Below are 22,718 nucleotides of genomic sequence, written 5' to 3' on the forward strand. Positions count from 1 at the left end.
AATACTACGAACAGCATTAAATACAGTATTTACTAGTGAAAAAGGGATACCAAAAAAGGATCTTAACACAATATTATGGATAACACGATATTGGTTAGTAAAAAGGGAAACTAAAGGAAAAAATACTATAAACATAAAAGGGGAATTAAAGGAACACAAAAAGGATATTAAAAAGTTTGTTCTCTCAGTTGCTTCCTATCAATAAACTGTGCTTACCCACACAGACAGGCCAGGGCTGTCAGGATCTGCATCAGCTGGTCGGTACCCATGCTTAGCGGGCGTCCCCGCAGAGCAGCACTGTCTCGGTGGTGGGATGAGTATCGTTCAACTCAGCAGCTCTGACACCCCATTTTTATCAGTTCCACATTACACTACGTAGGGCCAGTACGTAGTATAAGGTGATGCCTGAGTGGCAGCCAAACACCGCCTGATCATTACCTAATGGCAACAGTCTGCGCATGCCCTACTTGTAGGGCAAGGGGCGAGCGACCCCTGCCCACATAATCTTCCTCCCATCATCATCTTTCTCACCCCTGTGTATGACCTCTACCATTGTGTTTCAAGGGTAGATGTATCTATCTTGCAATATGGAGCAAAACCAAGGAAGAACTCAGCTCTGATAATAGGGGATATCAGGTTGACTTGCTAAAAAGCACAATGGACCTTACAATTAGCTTGTGCCATGAAGTTACATTGTACCATACTCTAGCTGGTTTCACATCCTAATATGATTCCGTTCTCACACCTCTATGCTCCATTGATCATCTAATTCAAAAGTACCCCCCTTACAAGGTGTTGCAAAACAATTTAAATTAGTAGTAGAATGGCTAAGGCTTAGTAGAAGAGTAGGCCTAGAAAGCAATGCTTCAAAGTAGTAAGCTAGCAACCTTGTTTGTGAGTGTGGAATGTACTGAAGAGATGGCAACAATAACCAAAGGATTAAGTCAAGCATGTATATAATGATTTGTTACCTGGGATGTGGTAAGGGTCTGTTAATCAGTTTCTAGGGGTAAGACAGCTTAAGTAAGATTTATGATTAGAATAGATGATTATTAATCGTTACCAGTATGAAGTATGAGCTTGTTTGTAACTGCACCTGGTTTACTGTGGAAACTGTAACTGTTTTGCCGTGGAAACTGCACTTAAACTTGTTTGTGTATAAAAGCTGAACTGAAAATGAGGGTCGGTGGAATCCTGACTTGGGGTGTTAGCCCGCAGGTTCCCGGGGCCCCGAATAAAGCACCGCATAAACCGTCACTCTGTTGGTTTGTGTTTCTTTTGGATTACGGGCAACACAGGGATAACAGCGCAATCTCCTTCAAGAGCCCACATCGACAAGGAGGTTTACGACCTCAATGTTGGATCAGGACATCCTAGTGGTGCAACCGCTACCAAGGGTTCGTTTGTTCAACGATTAACAGTCCTACGTGATCTGAGTTCAGACCGGAGTAATCCAGGTCGGTTTCTATCTGTGTTACAACTCCTTCTAGTATGAAAGGATCGAAGAAGTAAGGCCTATGCCACAAGCACGCCTTCGCACCCAGTAATGAACCCAACTAAATTACTAAGAGCTCCACCATAACCCCCTCCTAGAAAAGGACCGCTAGCGTGGTAGAGCTTGGCAAATGCAGAAGGCTTAAACCCTTTACCCAAAGGTTCAAATCCTCTCCCTAGCTCCAACGCAAACCACATGACAATTCACTTAACCCTCACTTACTTTATTATATCAATATCCTATGCTCTCTCCATCCTCATCACCGTAGCATTTCTTACCCTAGTTGAACGTAAGATTCTAAGTTATATGCAAGCCCGAAAAGGGTCTAATATTGTAGGACCATTTGGCCTCTTACAACCTATAGCAGATGGAGTAAAGCTATTCATTAAAGAACCAATTCGTCCATCAACTTCATCCCCTTACTTATTTATATCTACTCCTATCTTCGCCCTTCTCCTAGCAATTACAATCTGAACACCACTTCTCCTACCCTTTCCCCTTACTGACCTAAACCTTGGCATACTCTTCCTTCTAGCTCTATCTAGCTTGGCAGTCTACTCAATTCTATGATCAGGGTGAGCCTCTAACTCAAAATATGCCTTAATTGGCGCCCTCCGAGCAGTCGCACAAACTATCTCTTACGAAGTTACCCTAGCCATTATTCTCCTATCCCTAATTATCCTTAGTGTTAACTACACCCTCAATACCCTAGCTACAACTCAAGAACCTCTCTACCTCATTTTCTCCTCCTGACCCTTAGCAATAATATGATATATCTCCACTCTTGCTGAAACAAACCGCGCTCCATTTGACCTGACAGAAGGAGAATATGAACTAGTCTCAGGGTTCAACGTAGAATATGCTGCAGGGCCATTCGCCTTGTTTTTTCTTGCCGAATATGCTAATATTATACTAATAAATGCACTCACAACCATTCTATTCCTAAACCCCAGCTCACTTAATCTCCCTCAAGAACTCATTCCCCCTACTTTAGCTACAAAAACCTTCCTCCTTTCCGCAGGATTCTTATGAATCCGCGCCTCTTACCCTCGATTCTGTTATGATCAACTCATACATTTGCTTTGAAAAAACTTCTTACCCCTAACATTAACCTTATGCCTATGGCATACCAGCCTTCCTATCTCCTATGCAGGCCTACCCCCCTACCTAAGACACTCAAGGAAATGTACCTGAATCCAAAAGGGTTACAATGATAAAGTAAACATAGAGGTATACCAATCCTCTAATTTCCTAATTTTAGAAAAGTAGGAATCGAACCTACACTAAAGGAATCAAAATCCTCTATACTCCCTCTATATTATTTTCTAGTAAGGTCAGCTAATTAAGCTATCGGGCCCATACCCCGAAAATGATGGTTTAACTCCTTCCCTTACTAATGAATCCCCAAGCTAAACTAATCTCCACAATAAGCTTACTCCTAGGAACCTCAATCACAATTTCGAGTAACCACTGAATAATAGCATGAGTCGGCTTAGAAATTAACACTTTAGCTATTCTTCCATTAATCTCTAAAAACCACCATCCACAAGCCATTGAAGCCTCTACTAAATACTTTCTAACTCAAGCAGCCACATCTATGCTACTTTTATTCTCCAGCATGACCAATGCATGATTCTCTGGCCAATGGGACATCACCCAACTAACCCACCCCATATCATGTATACTACTAACTATTGCAATTTCAATTAAACTAGGCTTAGTCCCATTTCATTTCTGATTTCCAGAAGTTCTTCAAGGCTCAACTATAACAACATGCCTCCTACTAGCCACAGTCATAAAATTTCCACCAACCACACTATTCTACCTAACATCCCCCTCACTCAACCCAACTCTCCTGTCTTCGATAGCTATTGCTTCCGCAGCCCTAGGTGGCTGAATAGGACTTAACCAAACCCAAACTCGCAAAATTTTAGCTTTCTCATCTATCGCACACCTAGGATGAATAGCTATTATTCTCAACTACAACCCCAATCTGACTTTAATTACGTTCTATCTGTATACTGTAACAACTTCCGCCATCTTCTTCATCCTTAACACAACCAATACCCTAAAACTATCCACTGTTATATCCACATGAACCAAAATTCCATCACTAACCACAATCCTTCTGCTCACTCTCCTCTCCCTTGCAGGTCTTCCTCCCCTAACGGGATTCCTACCCAAATGGTTAATTATTCAAGAGCTCACAAAACAAGAACTAACAGTAGTAGCCACAGCTATTACCCTACTCTCTTTACTTGGACTTTTCTTCTACCTACGACTGGCCTACTGTGCAACCATCACACTACCCCCAAACTTCACTAACTACATAAAACAATGACAAACTAACAAACCAACTAACACCCTAACCACAACCTTTACCTCCTTATCAATTATACTCCTACCACTATCTCCCATAGTACTCGCAATCCCTTAGAAACTTAGGTTATTTAAACCGAAGGCCTTCAAAGCCTTAAACAAGGGCTAATCCCTCTTAGTTTCTGTTAAGGTACACAGGATACTAACCTGCATCTCCTGAATGCAACTCAGATGCTTTAATTAAGCTAGAACCTCCCCCTAGACAGATGGGCTTTGATCCCATAAAATTTTAGTTAACAGCTAAATGCCCCAACCAACAGGCTTCTGTCTACTAGATCCCAGCGCATGTTTAATGCACATCAATGAGCTTGCAACTCAACAGGAACTTCACTACAGAATCGATAAGAAGAGGAATCAAACCTCTGTAAAAAGGACTACAGCCTAACGCTTCTACACTCAGCCATCTTACCTATGACTTTCATCAACCGTTGACTATTTTCCACTAACCACAAAGATATCGGCACACTTTACCTTATTTTTGGCGCATGAGCTGGTATAATCAGCACAGCCCTTAGTCTCCTCATTCGAGCAGAACTAGGACAGCCAGGCCCCCTTTTAGGCGATGACCAAATTTACAATGTAATCGTCACCGCACAGGCCTTCGTTATAATTTTCTTTATAGTAATGCCTATTATAATCGGAGGGTTTGGTAACTGATTAGTACCATTAATAATTGGTGCCCCCGACATAGCATTTCCACGAATAAATAGCATGAGCTTCTGACTACTTCCTCCATCCTTCCTACTTCTCCTAGCATCTTCTACAGTAGAAGCCGGGGCCAGAACAGGATGAACAGTATACTCACCCCTAGCCGGAAATCTAGCCCATGCCGGTGCATCAGTAGACCTTGCCATCTTCTCCCTTCACCTGGCAGGTGTCTCATCCATCCTTGGGGCAATCAACTTTATCACCACAGCAATCAATATAAAACCACCTGCTCTCTCACAATACCAAACCCCTCTATTCGCTTGATCCGTCCTCATTACTGCAGTTCTACTTCTCCTCTCCCTACCAGTCCTCGCTGCTGGCATTACAATGCTTCTAACAGATCGAAACCTAAACACTACATTCTTTGACCCCGCAGGAGGCGGAGACCCAATTTTATATCAACACTTATTCTGATTTTTTGGCCATCCAGAAGTCTACATCCTTATCCTACCAGGATTCGGAATTATTTCCCATGTTGTAGCCTACTACGCCGGTAAAAAAGAACCCTTTGGCTACATAGGCATGGTCTGAGCCATATTATCCATTGCTTTCTTGGGCTTTATCGTATGAGCTCACCACATATTTACAGTTGGAATGGACGTAGATACCCGAGCTTACTTCACATCCGCCACCATAATTATTGCAATCCCCACTGGCATTAAAGTCTTCAGCTGACTAGCAACCCTACACGGTGGAACAATCAAATGAGACCCGCCCATACTATGAGCCCTAGGCTTTATTTTCCTCTTCACCATTGATGGACTAACAGGTATTGTTCTAGCAAAGACAGTCGATTTCAGCTCAACAAACCACAGTCCTACCCTGTGACTTTCTCAATGACCTTTCTGCATTTAAGCTTCTACTCTGCCTTCACCCTAAGTAGTCTAGGACTAGCCTTTCACTGAATACACCTAATTTCTGCCCTGCTATGCTTAGAAAGTATAATACTATCAATATACATTGCCCTCTCCATATGACCTATTCAAACCCAAACAACATCCCCCACCTTAATGCCCATTCTTATGTTAGCATTCTCAGCCTGTGAAGCAGGCGCCGGTCTAGCAGTCCTAGTAGCTTCCACCCGAACTCACGGATCGGATCATTTACACAATCTAAACCTTCTACAATGTTAAAAATTATTCTCCCTACAATCATATTACTCCCCATAACCCTCCTATCTCCTCCAAAATTCCTATGACTCAATGTCACCTCGCACAGCCTCTTAATTGCAACCGCTAGCTTACAATGACTTCCTTCAACCTATTACCCTAGCAAAAACCTATCACCATGACTTGGAACTGATCAAATTTCATCCCCCTTATTAGTTCTATCTTGTTGACTTCTACCTCTTATAATCCTGGCAAGCCAAAATCACCTTCAACAAGAACCTCCTACACTAAAATATATTTTTACCATAACCATAATCCTCACCCAACCATTCATTATCTTGGCCTTCTCAGCCTTAGAACTGAAGCTACCCTAATCCCTACCCTAATTCTAATCACACGATGGGGTAGCCAACCAGAACGTTTAAGTGCTGGAATCTACCTCTTATTTTAGACACTAATTAGTTCTCTTCCCCTATTAGTAGTGATCCTCTATCTTCACACTCAAACAGGAACTATACACATCACTATAATAAAACTTTCACGCTCATCTCTTACAAACTCCTGAACAGGCCTCATATCAAGTCTAGCCCTATTGCTCGCTTTCATAGCGAAAGCTCCCCTTTACGGACTACACCTATGACTCCCAAAAGCCCACGTAGAGGCACCAATCGCAGGATCCATACTCCTAGCTTCGCTCCTCCTCAAACTTGGGGGATACGGCATTATGCGTACCTCAATAATTACAAACTCCCTATTAGACTACCTCTACTACCCATTTTTAACCCTAGCCTTATGAGGGGCACTAATGACAAGCTCCATCTGCCTACGCCAAATCGACCTTAAGTCATTAATCGCCTACTCCTCAGTAAGCCACATAGGTCTAGTCATTGCCGCAACAATAATCCAAACCCACTGATCCTTTTCAGGGGCCATAATCCTAATGATTTCACATGGACTCACCTCTTCCATACTATTTTGCCTAGCTAATACAAACTATGAACGCATACATAGTCGTACTCTCCTTCTAACACGAGGCCTACAACCCCTTTTACCTCTAACAGGAATCTGATGGCTCCTAGCCAACCTAACAAACATAGCCCTTCCTCCTACCACTAACCTGATAGCTGAATTAACTATCATAATTGCACTCTTCAACTGATCTACCTTCACCATTATCCTAACCGGAGCTGCAACTCTACTAACTGCAGCCTATACCCTCTACATACTCCTTATAACCCAACGAGGTCCAACTCCAACCTATATTACAACCACCCAAAATTCAAATACACGAGAACATCTCCTTATAACACTTCATATCCTACCCTCCCTCCTCCTCATCCTAAAACCAGAGCTAATCTCAGGAATTCCCACATGCAAGCATAGTTTTAAACCAAACATTAGACTGTGATCCTAAAAATAGAAGTTAAACTCTTCTTGCCTGCCGAGGGGAGGTTTAACCAACAAGAACTGCTAACTCTTGCATCTGAGCCTAAGACCTCAGCCCCCTTACTTTTAAAGGATAATAGCAATCCACTGGTCTTAGGAGCCATTCATCTTGGTGCAAGTCCAAGTAAAAGTAATGGACTTCCCATTAATCCTCAACACCTCCATATTCTTGACCCTGGCTACCCTCTCTATACCCATCCTACTCCCCCTCCTATCCAAAAACTATCTAAACTCTCCAACAACCATCATACACACTGTTAAAACTTCCTTCATAGTTAGCTTAATTCCCATAATCCTCTCCATCTACTTAAATATGGAAAATACCACTTTCTATTGAGAATGAAAATTTATTGCGAACTTCAAAATCCCTTTTAGCCTTAAAATAGACCAATACTCCTTAACGTTTTTTCCTATTGCACTATTCGTAACATGATCTATTCTTCAATTTACAACATGATATCTAGCCTCAGAACCCCACACCACAAAATTCTCTCTTTACCTTCTAATCTTTCTCATTGCAATACTCATCTTAATCATCACTAATAACATATTCCTCTTATTTATCGGCTGAGAGGGAGTCGGAATTCTATCCTTCCTCCTGATTGGATGGTGACACGGTCAAGCAGAAGCCAACACCGCTGCACTTCAAGCCGTACTTTACAACCGTATTGGGGATATTGGACTAATCCTCTGCATAGCATGACTAGCATCCTCAATAAACACTTGAGAAATTCAACAGCAATCCTCCCCAAACCAAATATCCCTTCTCCCTCTCTTAGGGTTCATCCTAACCGCCACAGGTAAATCCGCCCAATTTGGCCTGCATCCATGACTCCCAGCAGCTATAGAAGGGCCAACCCCTGTATCTGCCCTACTCCATTCCAGCACAATAGTAGTTGCCGGAATCTTTCTACTTATTCGCACTCACCACATATTATGTAACAACCAAATTGCCCTAACTATGTGCCTTTGTATAGGTGCCCTATCCACCCTATTTGCCGCTACATGCGCTCTTACCCAAAACGACATCAAAAAAATTATTGCTTTCTCTACATCCAGCCAACTAGGACTAATAATAGTCACTATTGGCCTAAATCTACCTCAACTAGCCTTCCTACACATCTCTACGCATGCATTCTTTAAAGCCATACTCTTCCTTTGCTCTGGGTCTATCATTCACAGCCTTAACGGTGAACAAGACATTCGAAAAATAGGATTACAGAAACTACTCCCTACAACTACCTCATGCCTGACAATCGGAAATTTAGCTCTCATAGGAACACCATTTTTAGCAGGGTTTTACTCAAAAGATCTCATTATCCAAAGTCTTAACACCTCCTATCTAAACACCTGAGCACTCCTCCTAACCCTCGTAGCTACAGCTTTTACTGCAACTTACAGCCTACGTATAGCCCTACTAGTACAAACTGACTACACCCGGATTCCCTCCGTTACTCCCATCAATGAAAACAACCCAGCAGTCACAAACCCAATTACTCGTCTCGCTCTTGGAAGTATTATAGCTGGTCTATTAATTACCTCTTATATCTCCCCTACAAAAACCCCTCCTATAACCATACCACTGGTCACAAAAACCACTGCTATCATTATTACAACATTAGGCATCATTCTGGCATTAGAACTATCAAAACTCACACATACCTTCTCTGCCCCCAAACAAAATATCACTATAAACTTCTCCAGCACTCTAGGATATTTTAACCCCCTTATACACCGCCTCAGCTCTACTAAACTCCTAAACAACGGCCAGAACATTGCATCCCATTTAATCGACCTATCCTGATATAAAAAAATAGGCCCAGAAGGACTAGCGACCCTTCAACTCAAAGTATCCAAAATCTCAACTACTCTACACTCCGGACTAATCAAAACCTATCTAGGATCCTTCGCTCTATCTATCTTAATTATAATCTTATTTACACAGAACTAAGAATTAATGACCCCTAACTTACGAAAACATCACCCCCTTCTAAAAATAATCAACAATTCTTTAATTGACCTCCCAACACCACCAAACATTTCCGCCTGATGAAACTTTGGATCTCTTCTTGGCATCTGTCTAACAATCCAAATCACCACTGGCCTCCTACTAGCAATACATTATACAGCGGATATCACCCTGGCATTCATGTCCGTCGCACATACATGCCGAAATGTTCAATTCGGCTGACTAATCCGAAACCTCCATGCAAACGGCGCCTCCTTCTTCTTCATATGCATTTACCTACACATTGGACGAGGATTCTACTATGGTTCCTACCTATATAAAGAAACCTGAAACACAGGAGTTATTCTCCTCTTAACTCTAATAGCAACTGCCTTCGTAGGATATGTCCTCCCATGAGGCCAAATATCATTCTGAGGCGCTACAGTAATTACTAACCTATTCTCAGCAATTCCTTACATTGGCCAAACACTTGTAGAATGAGCTTGAGGAGGATTCTCAGTTGACAACCCTACACTTACCCGGTTCTTTGCCCTCCACTTCCTCCTCCCATTCTTAATTGCAGGTCTCACCCTCATCCACTTAACTTTCTTACATGAAACAGGCTCAAACAACCCCCTAGGTATTTATTCAGACTGCGACAAAATCCCATTTCACCCCTATTTCTCAATAAAAGATATTCTAGGCCTTTTGTTCCTCCTCATTCCTCTAATAACACTTGCCATATTCTCACCCAACCTCTTAGGAGATCCAGAAAATTTTACACCTGCAAACCCATTAGTAACACCTCCCCACATTAAACCTGAGTGGTACTTCCTATTTGCATATGCCATCCTACGATCAATCCCCAACAAATTAGGAGGAGTCCTAGCCCTAGCCGCCTCCGTCTTAATTCTATTTCTAGCCCCATTCCTCCACATGTCAAAGCAACGAACTATAACCTTCCGACCTCTCTTCCAACTTCTATTCTGAATCCTAGTAACAAATCTTTTAATCCTTACATGAATCGGTAGCCAACCAGTCGAACATCCACTTATTATCATCGGACAACTCGCCTCAACTACCTACTTCACAATCATTCTCATCTTATTCCCCATTACTAGTCTCCTAGAAAATAAGATACTCAACCTCTAACCACTCTAATAGTTTATAAAAAACGTTGGTCTTGTAAACCAAAGACTGAAGGCCGCCCCCTTCTTAGAGTTTTCCAAAAAATATCCAAGCACCCCCCAACTTTCCAATCAACACGTACATCAAGGGGAGGGGCCCTCCCCTCCCCCCATACCCTACGGTATGTATTACTTTGCATAGCATCCTCCACCACATTAGACATAACATGCATGTAGGAAAATCTGACATACTCTTATTGCAAAACCATCCAAATTTTCATACTATCTCCCATACAACCCAAAACTTGTCATTCACAGACCTCGGCACATTCCCACACAAGGACAGAACATGTCATGTTCTAGGAATAATCCCGCTAACCGAACTAAAACCTAAGACCACCAATTTTCACATAAAATCCTTCTCAATACAAGGAACGTCACAGAACCTAGAATCCATGGTCCATGGACCACTCACCACTTAACCTTGCTCTCTGTACCAACCAAGAAGTGCTGGGTTATTTATTAGTTGTACTCCTCACGAGAAACCAGCAACCCGGCGTTAGTAATGTTTATCATGTCCAGCTTCAGGTGTATTCTTTCCCTTTCCACCAATAACCCACTCTCATAACTTGCTCTTTGTCGCCTCTGGTTCCTCGGTCAGGGCCATAACTTGCTTAATTTTCCTAAACTTGCGCTCGGTTACTAATGGTTGGGGATGCTCGGCCAACCTGGACCTCGTGATCGCGGCATTTTCTCTCTTCTAAACTTTTGGGGGTTTTTTTGGGGGGAGATCTCAATAAGCCCTTCAGAGTGCTCCGCCAGGGGGCTCCCATATATGGTTGACATGTACCCCTTATGGTCGGCAAGCGGTTTTCTCACTTTCGCGTGAAAATTAATGATATGGTTTCAAGTGTTATTCGGTCTCATACTGTTGCACTGATGCACTGTCACGTGCTGTTGGCTTGGTTTTTCCATTACGTCTCTCATCAAGTTGCAGTTTAATTAATGCACGCCAGACATATTTTTTGTCGTCAATTTCACAAAAAATTACAAAAATTTTGTCATTTTTTGCAATGATCTAGGGACTTTCCCTCTATTCATCATTAATTTTTGTTTTTAAATTTTTTAACAAAAATTTCAAATTTTACAAACTTTCCATTCCCCTAATTTTCCAATTAAGACATTTGCATCATCAATCTTTAAATTTTTTTAACACACTTTAATCTACCCCATCATTTCCTTTCATCATTCATTTGTTCATTTGTTTGTTTACACTTTAATCTACCCCATCATTTCCTTTCATCATTCATTTGTTCATTTGTTTGTTTACACTTTAATCTACCCCATCATTTCCTTTCACCCTCTTACCTCCCCAAGTAATCGCCCCCACTACTCTAACTAATATTCCACCCACATACACCTTTAACAGTTGGTCCCAAACTTTTTTCCAACCCTTCAGAAAAAAAGGAATCAAACCTTTATCACCAACTCCCAAAGCTGGCATTTTCATTGAACTATTCTCTGAACCACACCACCTTAAACCACCCGAATTGCCCCACGAGACAACCCTCATACAAGTTCTAGCACAACAAACAACGTCAGCAACAGACCCCAGCCCGCAATTAAAAATTGTCCCACCCCCCAAGAATAAAACATAGCCGCTACCTCAAAATCCAACCGGATAGATAAAACACCCCCACTATCCACCGTGTTTATCCCTAACCACTCTAACTCAGATAGCCCTATAGAAAACACCCCACCCCCCAACACTAAAACTAACCCAGCACCATACCCAACAACCTGCCAGTCCCCTCAGGTCTCAGGAAATGGATCTGCTGCCAATGAAACCGAATACACAAAACCCACTAACATCCCACCTAAATATACCAGAAATAACACTAGTGATACAAAAGACACCCCCAAACTCATTAACCATCCACACCCTACAATAGACGCCAACACTAACCCCACTACTGCATAGTATGGAGAAGGATTGGAAGCAACTGCTAGTCCTCCCAAAATAAAACTAACACTTAAAAATAGTATAAAGTACGTCCTAACAATTCCTGCTTGGCCTCTATCCAAGACCTTTGGCCTGAAAAACCATCGTTGTAATTTCAACTACAAGAACATAAAACCTTAACAAACCCGCCCACAACACTACAATCCTGCCCCTTTCTACTCTTCTAACTTCTCAACAACACATTTTTGTTATCCACTAGAACTACTTCTCCAACCACTAAACAAATCCTAAATCAATAGCAACTATTACTACAACTAAAACAAGCCCCAATAATAATCACTATGCCTATAACAGCCTTAGTCCTTGTAGCTTACAATAAAGCATAACACTGAAGATGTTAAGACGGCTATTACACATACCCAAGGACAAAAAAGACTTAGTCCTAACCTTACAGTTAGTTCTTGCCAAATATATACATGCAAGTATCTGCATCCCAGTGAAAATGCCCTCAGAACCTTAAAAAGACAGCAGGAGCAGGCATCAGGCACACCACTCCAATTGTAGCCCAAAACGCCTTGCCTAGCCACACCCCCACGGGTTTTCAGCAGTAATCAATATTAAGCAATAAGTGTAAACTTGACTTAGTTAAAGCAACTTACCAGGGTTGGTAAATCTTGTGCCAGCCACCGCGGTCATACAAGAAACCCAAATTAACTTTATACGGCGTAAAGAGTGGTTTTTCATTATCACTTCAACTAAGACTGAAATGTAACCAAGCTGTTATAAGCACAAGATGCATCCAATACTCCCATAGAAATGATCTTAGCTTCATGATCAACAAAACTCCACGAAAGCCAGGACACAAACTGGGATTAGATACCCCACTATGCCTGGCCCTAAATCCCGATGCTTTCACCACTTAAGCATCCGCCTGAGAACTACGAGCACAAACGCTTAAAACTCTAAGGACTTGGCGGTGCTCCAAACCCACCTAGAGGAGCCTGTTCTATAACCGAGAACCCACGATACACCCAACCATCCCTTGCCAAATCAGCCTATATACCGCCCTCGTCAGCCCACCCCTAAACTGAGGGTTTAACAGTGAGCATAACAGCAACATCCCACTAATAAGACAGGTCAAGGTATAGCTCATGAGATGGTAGAAATGGGCTACATTTTCTAGCATAGAATACCTCACGACAAGGAGTGTGAAATCACTCCTAAAAGGCGGATTTAGCAGTAAAGCAGGATAATAATGCCTCCTTTAAACTGGTTCTGAAGCACGTACATACCGCCCGTCACCCTCCTCACAAGCTAGGATTAATTTTATTTATAATAAACCCCTAAGCTAGAGATGAGGCAAGTCGTAACAAGGTAAGTGTACCAGAAGGTGCACTTAGTCTACCAAGACATCGCTATAACTAAAGCATTCAGCTTACACCTGAAAGATATCTGTTCCATATCAGATCACCTTGAAGCCTAACTCTAGCTCTTCTACCAGATTACATAGAAACTAAGTTAATACTACCCATTAAATCAAAACATTCTCTCACTCAACCTAGTCTAGGCGATAGAAAGGTAAACTCAAGACACAATAGAGATCATGTACCGTAAGGGGAGAATGAAATAGTAATGACAAACCAAGCAATAAATAGCAAAGACCAACCCTTGTACCTTTTGCATCATGATTTAGCGAGAACTACCCAAGCAAAACACCAATTTAAGCTTGCTTCCCCGAAACCCAAGCGAACTACTTACGAGCAGCTATCTACTGAGCAAACCTGTCTCTGTTGCAAAAGAGTGGGAAGACTCGTTAGTAGTGGTGAAAAGCCAATCGAGCTGGGTGATAGCTGGTTGCCTATGAAATGAATCTTAGTTCCCTCTTAATTCACCTCCCAGGACTACACTCAACCCACATGAAGCGAATTAAGGGCTATTTAAAGGAGGTACAGCTCCTTTAAAAAAGAATACACTCTCCCCTAGCGGATAAATTTAATTACAGCTTAACTGTGGGCCTTCAAGCAACCACCATTAAAGAATGCGTCAAAGCTCCTCACCTAAAAAAATCTAAACTTCCTCATGACTCCCTCTTCCCCAATAGGCCAACTTATATTAAATAAGAGAATTTATGCTAAAATAAATAACTAGGGATCCCCTCTATGGCACAAGCTTACATTACAACATTATTAACAATCCACAGGATATTTTTTAACCTTAACAAGACCTTATACCCAAAACTCTGTTAACCCACCTATGGAGCTCCCCCAAAGATGATTAAAATCTGTAAAAGGAACTAGGCAAATCCAAGGCCCGACTGTTTACCAAAAACATAGCCTTTAGCAAACCAAGTATTAAAGGTGAAGCCTGCCCAGTGACAATTCGTTCAACAGCCGCGGTATCCTAACCGTGCAAAGGTAACGGAATCAATTGTCCCATAAATCGGGACTTGTATGAATGGCTTAACGAGGTCTTAGCTGTCTCCTACAGATAATCAGTGAAACTGATCTTCCCGTGCAAAAGCAGGAATAACCCCATAAGACAAGAAGACCCTGTGGAACTTTAAAATCTGCTACCACTCCCATAAACAATACTCACCCACAGGGCCTACTCCCCCGGGATTTTGCTGGTGTGCATTTTTTGGTTGGGGCGATCTTGGAGACAAACTTAACCTCCAAATATCAGACAATCTATCTTAACCAAGAACTACCCATCAACGTGCTAATAGTAACCAGACCCAATATACTTGATTAATGAACCTAGCTACCCCAGGGATAACAGCGCAATCTCCTTCAAGAGCCCACATCGACAAGGAGGTTTACGACCTCGATGTTGGATCAGGACATCCTAGTGGTGCAACCGCTATCAAGGGTTCGTTTGTTCAACGATTAACAGTCCTACGTGATCTGAGTTCAGACCGGAGTAATCCAGGTCGGTTTCTATCTATGTTACAACTCCTTCTAGTATGAAAGGATCGAAGAAGTAAGGCCTATGCCACAAGCACGCCTTCGCACCCAGTAATGAACCCAACTAAATTACTAAGAGCTCCACCATAACCCCCTCCTAGAAAAGGACCGCTAGCATGGCAGAGCTTGGCAAATGCAGAAGGCTTAAGCCCTTTACCCAGAGGTTCAAATCCTCTCCCTAGCTCCAACACAAACCACATGACAATTCACTTAACCCTCACTTACTTTATTATATCAATATCCTATGCTCTCTCCATCCTCATCGCCGTAGCATTTCTTACCCTAGTTGAACGTAAGATTCTAAGTTATATGCAAGCCCGAAAAGGGTCTAATATTGTAGGACCATTTGGCCTCTTACAACCTATAGCAGATGGAGTAAAGCTATTCATTAAAGAACCAATTCGTCCATCAACTTCATCCCCTTACTTATTTATATCTACTCCTATCTTCGCCCTTCTCCTAGCAATTACAATCTGAACACCACTTCCCCTACCCTTTCCCCTTACTGACCTAAACCTTGGCATACTCTTCCTTCTAGCTCTATCTAGCTTGGCAGTCTACTCAATTCTATGATCAGGGTGAGCCTCTAACTCAAAATATGCCTTAATCGGCACCCTCCGAGCAGTCGCACAAACTATCTCTTACGAAGTTACCCTAGCCATTATTCTCCTATCCGTAATTATCCTTAGTGGTAACTACACCCTCAATACCCTAGCTACAACTCAAGAACCTCTCTACCTCATTTTCTCCTCCTGGCCCTTAGCAATAATATGATATTTCCACTCTTGCTGAAACAAACCGCGCTCCATTTGACCTGACAGAAGGAGAATCTGAACTAGTCTCAGGGTTCAACATAGAATATGCTGCAGGGCCATTCGCCTTGTTTTTTCTTGCCGAATATGCTAATATTATACTAATAAATGCACTCACAACCATTCTATTCCTAAACCCCAGCTCACTTAATCTCCCTCAAGAACTCATTCCCCCTACTTTAGCTACAAAAACCCTCCTCCTTTCCGCAGGATTCTTATGAATCCGCACCTCTTACCCTCGATTCCGATATGATCAACTCATACATTTGCTTTGAAAAAACTTCTTACCCCTAACATATGCCTATGGCATACCAGCCTTCCTATCTCCTATGCAGGCCTACCCCCCTACCTAAGACACTCAAGGAAATGTGCCTGAATCCAAAAGGGTTACTATGATAAAGTAAACATAGAGGTATACCAATCCTCTCATTTCCTAATTTTAAAAAAGTAGGAATCGAACCTTACACTAAAGGAATCAAAATCCTCTATACTCCCTCTATATTATTTTCTAGTAAGGTCAGCTAATTAAGCTATCGGGCCCATACCCCGAAAATGATGGTTTAACTCTACCTTAAACCCCAAACCGTAAACCCTAAAGCCTAAACCCTAACCCTTGCTAACCTTAACCCTAACCCTAACATCTCATAGCAGAGGGAGGGAGGGGCCTGATTCCTCATCAGATATATCAACAGTCAAAAGCCTGTAAGCTCAGCTCTTGCCTTTTCAGGGCTTCACACTGCCAGCACTGGAGGGAGGGAGGGGCCCGACTGCCCATTAGAGGTATCATGCAAGTCAAAAGCCTGAAAAGTCTCCTAGAATGCATAAATCATTAACCATTTCAGTCTCTGACAATTGGTCCACACAGTAACTGCAAGCTATGCCCAAAGCCTGTTCCCTAACCTTAGAAGAGAGACTGCAACCCTCGAGATGTTGGAGGCTCGAGGCATGGTCCATGACACTAATCATGGCTATAACTCATAACTTCGTGGAGTATGGGGACTTCCTTCCTTCACCCCCGGCAGATCAAGGACACCACTTCAACTGACAGACATGGAAGCATCGCTGGACCCCGCGGGCGGTGACTATATAGATCTGTCCACTCTCAACTTTTCTTTCTCTTACTCTCCCTTGCTCTTATCCTGCCTTTCTCTCCCCTATGCATTTTCTTTCCCCCCCCCAAAGGTTATCTCTGTGTCACATTGTGGTATGACAGCACCCAAACTGCTAGCATGCCTGTTGATACAGAATTGTTAAAATAAACCTTGCCAGTATATGTTTTCAGACAACGATTATTTAGTGTCGTTTCACTTTAATCCACCCCAAGGGAATTATTAATAAAAACCTGAGTTACCCCCTCTCCCCTTTTCCTGGGGGGGGTTGTAACACCAATCAGCACTGACTCCGTCCAGTAGGCGGAGCCAGTGACGCAGAACAATCAACACAGACTCCACCTCTTGACTCCACCCAGGGGGCGGGGCCAGTGCTCTATAGAAGCAGAGTACATACCGGACAGCGGTGGGTATTCTGCCAGACACACAACAGAACAGCAACAGCAAAAGCAGAGACCCAAGAGAAAAAGCAAAAGATTGTGACAGCGGTGGGCACTGAATCGGGCTTATAGCCTGAGAGGGGTTTACTGGGCACCACTGCGTTCCTGGAATGGGGTAAACCCGCGATAGTTAGATCGCGCATTGAGACAGATTCTGACTAACCCTAACCCTAACCCCAACCCTAACCCCTAACCCTTACCCTAACGCTAACCCTAACCCTAACCCTAAACCCTAACCCCAACCCTAACCCTTACCCTAACCCTAACCCTACCACTAACCCTAAACCCTAACCCCAACCCTAACCCTTACCCTAACCCCAACCCTAACCCTAGTAGCTTGCAGTCTCTTTTTTAAAGTTAGGGTTAGGGAACTGGTTTTGCACATAGCTTGCATTCACTTTTTTAGGATTAGGGTCAGAGAAAAGGGTTTGCGTATAGCTTGCAGTCTCTTTTTAAAGGTTAGGTTCAGAGAAAAGGGTTTGCGTATAGCTTGCAGTCTCTTTTTTAAGGTTGGGTTAGGTAACAGGGTTTGCGCATAGTTTGCAGTCTCTTTTTTAAGGTTAGGGTTAGGGAAGAGGGTTTGCGCATAACTTGCAGTCTCGTTTTTAGGGTTAGGGTTAGGGAAAAGGGTTTGCGCATAGCTTGCATTCTCACTTTTAAGGTTAGGGTTAGGGAAAAAGGTTTGCGCATAGCTTGCAGTCTCTTGGTTAGGGCTAGGGTTAGGGAACAGGGTTTGCACATAGCTTCCAGTCTCTCTTTTAATGTTGGGGTTAGGGGACAGTGCTCTATAGAAGTAGAGTACATACTGGACGGCGGTGGGTATTCTGCCAGACACGCAACTGAACAGCAACAGCAAAAGCAAAGACCCAAGAGAAAAAGCAAAAGATTCTGACAGCGGTGGGCAATGAATCGGGCTTATAGCCTGAGAGGGGCTTATTGGGCACCGCTGCGTGTCCAGAATGGGCTAAAACCGCGATTGTTAGATCGCGCCTGAGATAAATTCTTCCTAACCCTAACCCTAACCCTAACCCTAACCCTAACAGTAACCCTGTCTTTTGCTAACCCTAAACCAAACCCTAACCCTAACCCTAACCTTAAACCCTAACCCTAACCCTAACACTAAACCCTAAACCAAAAGGAAATTTCCTTTGCTATGCCTCCTGGGCGGAGTCAGTGCTGATTGGTGTTACAACCCCCCCCAGGAAAAGGGGAGAGGGGGTAACTCAGGTTTTTATTAATAATTCCCTTGGGGTGGATTAAAGTGAAATGACACTAAATAATCGGTGTCTGAAAACATATACTGGCAAGGTTTATTTTAACAATTCTGTATCAACAGGCATGCTAGCAGTTTGGGAGTTGGGCTATCAGTTGGGAGGCATGGCTGAAAACAGGAAACAACAGCCCTAATTCCCAGGAAAGAAAGCCTGGAAGCTTTGGCTTTGTGGTGCTGTTGGTGGGCCACACTGGGCACTCCATGGGCAGGCAGCAAGAGTTTTCTGGATCTGGGAGACAATCTGGGGGCCTCGGAGTGTTTGAGGGGAAGTTGGGAGTGTCCTGTGGGACCAGGATGGGATTTGAGGGCTCCTGGAGGGGCTGGGACGGGTGTATACTGCGGGCATCGTCTAGTATTGATGGGGGTAATCACTGAGCTGACTGTTTCATAATCATCCAAATTTTAACATACAATATGATTACTAGAATAAAAAGCAAAAAGGTAATATCAACAAAACAGTAACAGGGTGAAGCTCTTGGTTGAAGACTGGTTTCTTCTTTTTCTCCAGTGATTTTAATTCTTTTTCGTCTGGGTTTTAATCCCAGCTTTGGCATTTTGCTGCGAACATTTTGTCCCCATATCCATTGGAAATTGTATTCACTGTTGATGAGAACAAAGTGGAATCCCAAGGTATGTGATATATTGATAGGATTTCACTGGTTGGCTTTTAATTTGTCCAGGTTTATCGCCATAATGCTTCTGCTCTTTAACCACTTGAATCAGAATGAATTGAGTTGTTTTCTGGGTCGGGTTCTCTTTTTGAGTCCAAGGATTTTTAGTGGATTCAGTATCAGACACAAAGGAAATTGAGGGAGGTAAAGAATAATCTTCCCTTTGTTCATTATCACAGGGATCACTCAGTCTATTTTCATTAATGTGAGGAAAGCTGGGAGACTCTAGAAACATCAGTTGAACTTCAAATTCTCCTTGTTTCTTTCTCTCCTGAGACTTAGAATCAGGGTTCTCTGTGGTTTCCCAAGTCTCAATGCCAGGGTAAGACACTGGTTTATGAAGTTGCCTGACCAAACCAGGAGTCTGGTTTTTTAGCAACAGTTTTCTCTCTGCACTCTGGCGCAACAAGACTTTGAAGGTGGTCAACCTCAGTTTGAAGCAGCTCATTTTTAGCAACAAATTTATCCGATTTTTCTCCTGTTTCCCTCTCAAAGGCTAACGATGACTTCAGCACCACATTTTCTGATTTCAAAACAGTAGATTCAGCATCAGAAATCCATTCATGACTTCCCTGTCAGCACTCCATCCGAATGTCTGTGCTCTCACTTTGACCTGAGACAAACCTCAGGCAGGTGGAAAAGGGTAGATAAAGAAAAAACAGATGGGTCCAGCAGAAGTGATGCTGCTTCTGTCAAAAGCAGAGCAGAGGTCAAAAGCACTTTAGGAAGTTGCTTACAGAAGCACTTGTGCATTCCAAGTTACAGCTCAGGAGTCTCAGTGACTTGTCCATGAGAGTTTCTTTTCCATTTCTCAACCCCAGATTCCTCAGGAGTAGGAAACTGGAAACACTGACTGAGAAAAGCTCCATTTCTTCTTAATAATTGTGCTTTGCCCTTCCCATTTGACAGTGCTCTTGGAAATGTGCTGCTGTGATCTGGATCTGTGAGCAGCCCTGACCTCCCAGAGCACTCATCCAATGGCAGGAAGACCCCACCTGGCTCCTGCTGGGGTTCTTGCCACCACGACCCAGTATGGGTCAATGGAATGGGGAGCAGGGCGGTGGCACCAGTAAGGACCAGTTAAGGGGGTTGGGGGCACTTCAGCATCTCCATCAAGGTCAGACCAGTACAGAGCAGCATAGACCAGTATAGATCGGTATAGACCAGTATAAACCAGTATGGACCAGTATAGACCAATATGGGTCACTGGAATGGGGAATGGGGCAGTGGGACCGATAAGGACCAGTTAAGGGGCTTGGGGGCACTTCAGCATCTCCATCAAGGTCAGACCATTATAGACCACTATAGACCAGTGTAGACCAGTATAGACCAGTGTAGACCAGTATAGACCAGTATAGACCAGTATAGACCAGTAAAAAACCAGTACGGACCAGTATGGACCAGTATGGACCAGTACAGGTCACTAGAACGGCGAGCAGGGTGGTGAGACCAGTAAGGACCAGTTAAGGGGGTTGGGGGCACTTCATCATCTCCATCAAGGTCAGACCAGTACAGACCGGTACAAACCAGTATGGACCAGTATAGACCAGTATAAACCAGGGTAGAGCAGTATAAATGATATAAACCAGTACGGGTCACTGAAACAGGGAATGGGGTGGTGGGATCAGTAAGGACCAATTAAGGGGGTTGGGGGCGCTTCATCATCTCCGTCAAGGTCAGACCAGTACAGACCAGTATAAACCAGTATAGACCAGTATGGACTGGTATAGACCGGTATAGACTAGTATAAACCAGTACAGACCGGTACGGGTCATTGGAATGGGGAATGGGGCAGTGGGACCAGTAAGGACCAGTTAAGGGGGTTGGGGGCACTTCAGCATCTCCATCAAGGTCAGACCAGTACAGACCAGTATAAACCAGGGGAGAGCAGTATAAACCAGTATAAACCAGTAGGGGTCCCTGGAACGGGGAATGGGGTGGTGGGACCAGTAAGAACCAGTTAAGGGGGTTGGGGGCACTTCAGCATCTCCATCAAGGTCAGGTCGGTATAAACCAGTATAGACCCGTATAGACCAGTATGGGCCAGTATAAACCGGTATAAACCAGTATGGACCAGTACAGGTGACTGGAACGGGGAATGGGGCGGTGGGACCAGTAAGGACCAGTTAAGGGGGTTGGGGGCACTTCAGCATCTCCGTCAATGTCAGACCAGTACAGACCAGTATAGACCAGTATAGATTAGTATAAACAATTATGGACCAGTATAGACCAATATAAACCAGTACGGGTCACTGGAACACGGAATGGGGTGGTGGGACCAGTAAGGACCAGTTAAGGGGGTTGGGGGCACTTCATCATCTCCATCAAGGTCAGACCAGTACAGACCAGTATAAACCAGGATAGACCAGTATAAACCAGTATGGACCAGTAGGGGTCCCTGGAACGCGGAATGGGGTGGTGGGACCAGTAAGGACCAGTTAAGGCAGAACTCAGCTGGGACTTAGTGGTTTGGGGGTGGGTGTGTCCCTTCTTTAGGTGGGCGTGGTCTCTCCCTGGTGGGCGTGTCCCATCCCAAGGTGGCCATAGCCTCTGCAAGTGGGCGTGTCTTTTGCATCCTCTCCCCTTCCCTGAACTGGGAGCTCAACTGGGACTTACTGGGTTTTGGGTGGGCGTGTCCCCTCCCAATGATGGACCCACTTTCAGCCCCTCTCCCCACCTTTAAGGGCCCCCCCAAAGCCCCTCCCCCCCCTTCCTGCACCTCCCCAACCCTCAGGGTCCCTCCTGCCCCTCCCCCACCCTCAGGGTCCCTACCTTCCCCTCCCCCCAGTGAACCTGCTACCCCTCCCCCACTCTCAGGAGCCCTCCCTGCCCCTCCCCCACCTTCAGGGGCCCTCAGGACTCGTCCCCCAACCTCAGAGACTCTCCTGCCCCTCCCCCACCCTCGGGGAACTTCCTACCCTTCCCCCACCCTCAGGGACCCTCAGGGCCCCTCCTTCACTTTCCGGGTCCCTCCCTGCCCCTCCCCAACCCTCAGGACCCTCCTGCCCCTCCCCCCACCTCGGGATCCCTCCTGCCCCTCCCCCACCCTCAGGGACCCACCTACCCCTCCCCCACCCTCAGGGACGGTCCTGCCCTTCCCCCACCCTCAGGGACGGTCCTGCCCTTCCCCCATGCTCAAGGACCATCCTGCTCCATCCCCACCCTCAGTGTTCCCTCCTTCCCCTCCCCCCCCCACTGGGGCCGCTACTGGTCCCTTACTGGTCTGTACTGGGAAGGGAGAGGGGACGGTCCTGCCCTTCCCCCATGCTCAAGGA

General features: G+C 44.2%; 1 long non-coding RNA gene across 2 annotated transcripts in view; it reads right to left on the reverse strand.

Moving 5' to 3' along the window:
- Positions 1-1,759: 1,759 nt before the first annotated feature.
- Positions 1,760-22,718, reverse strand: part of LOC127480925 (uncharacterized) — a 112,626-nt gene continuing 91,667 nt past the window's right edge. Inside the window, exon 3 of one of the 2 annotated variants that reach the window (XR_007908045.1) lies at positions 1,760-1,853. This is a non-coding gene — a long non-coding RNA (uncharacterized LOC127480925). Of the gene's footprint in view, positions 1,854-15,374; positions 15,500-22,718 lie in introns of those variants that run through there. The other variant, XR_007908044.1, reaches the window with a different exon arrangement.

The sequence above is a fragment of the Manacus candei genome, unplaced genomic scaffold (assembly GCF_025592945.1).
Source record: "Manacus candei isolate 608988 ecotype Guabito, Panama unplaced genomic scaffold, ASM2559294v1 h1tg000076l, whole genome shotgun sequence".
NCBI classification, from domain to species: domain Eukaryota; kingdom Metazoa; phylum Chordata; class Aves; order Passeriformes; family Pipridae; genus Manacus; species Manacus candei.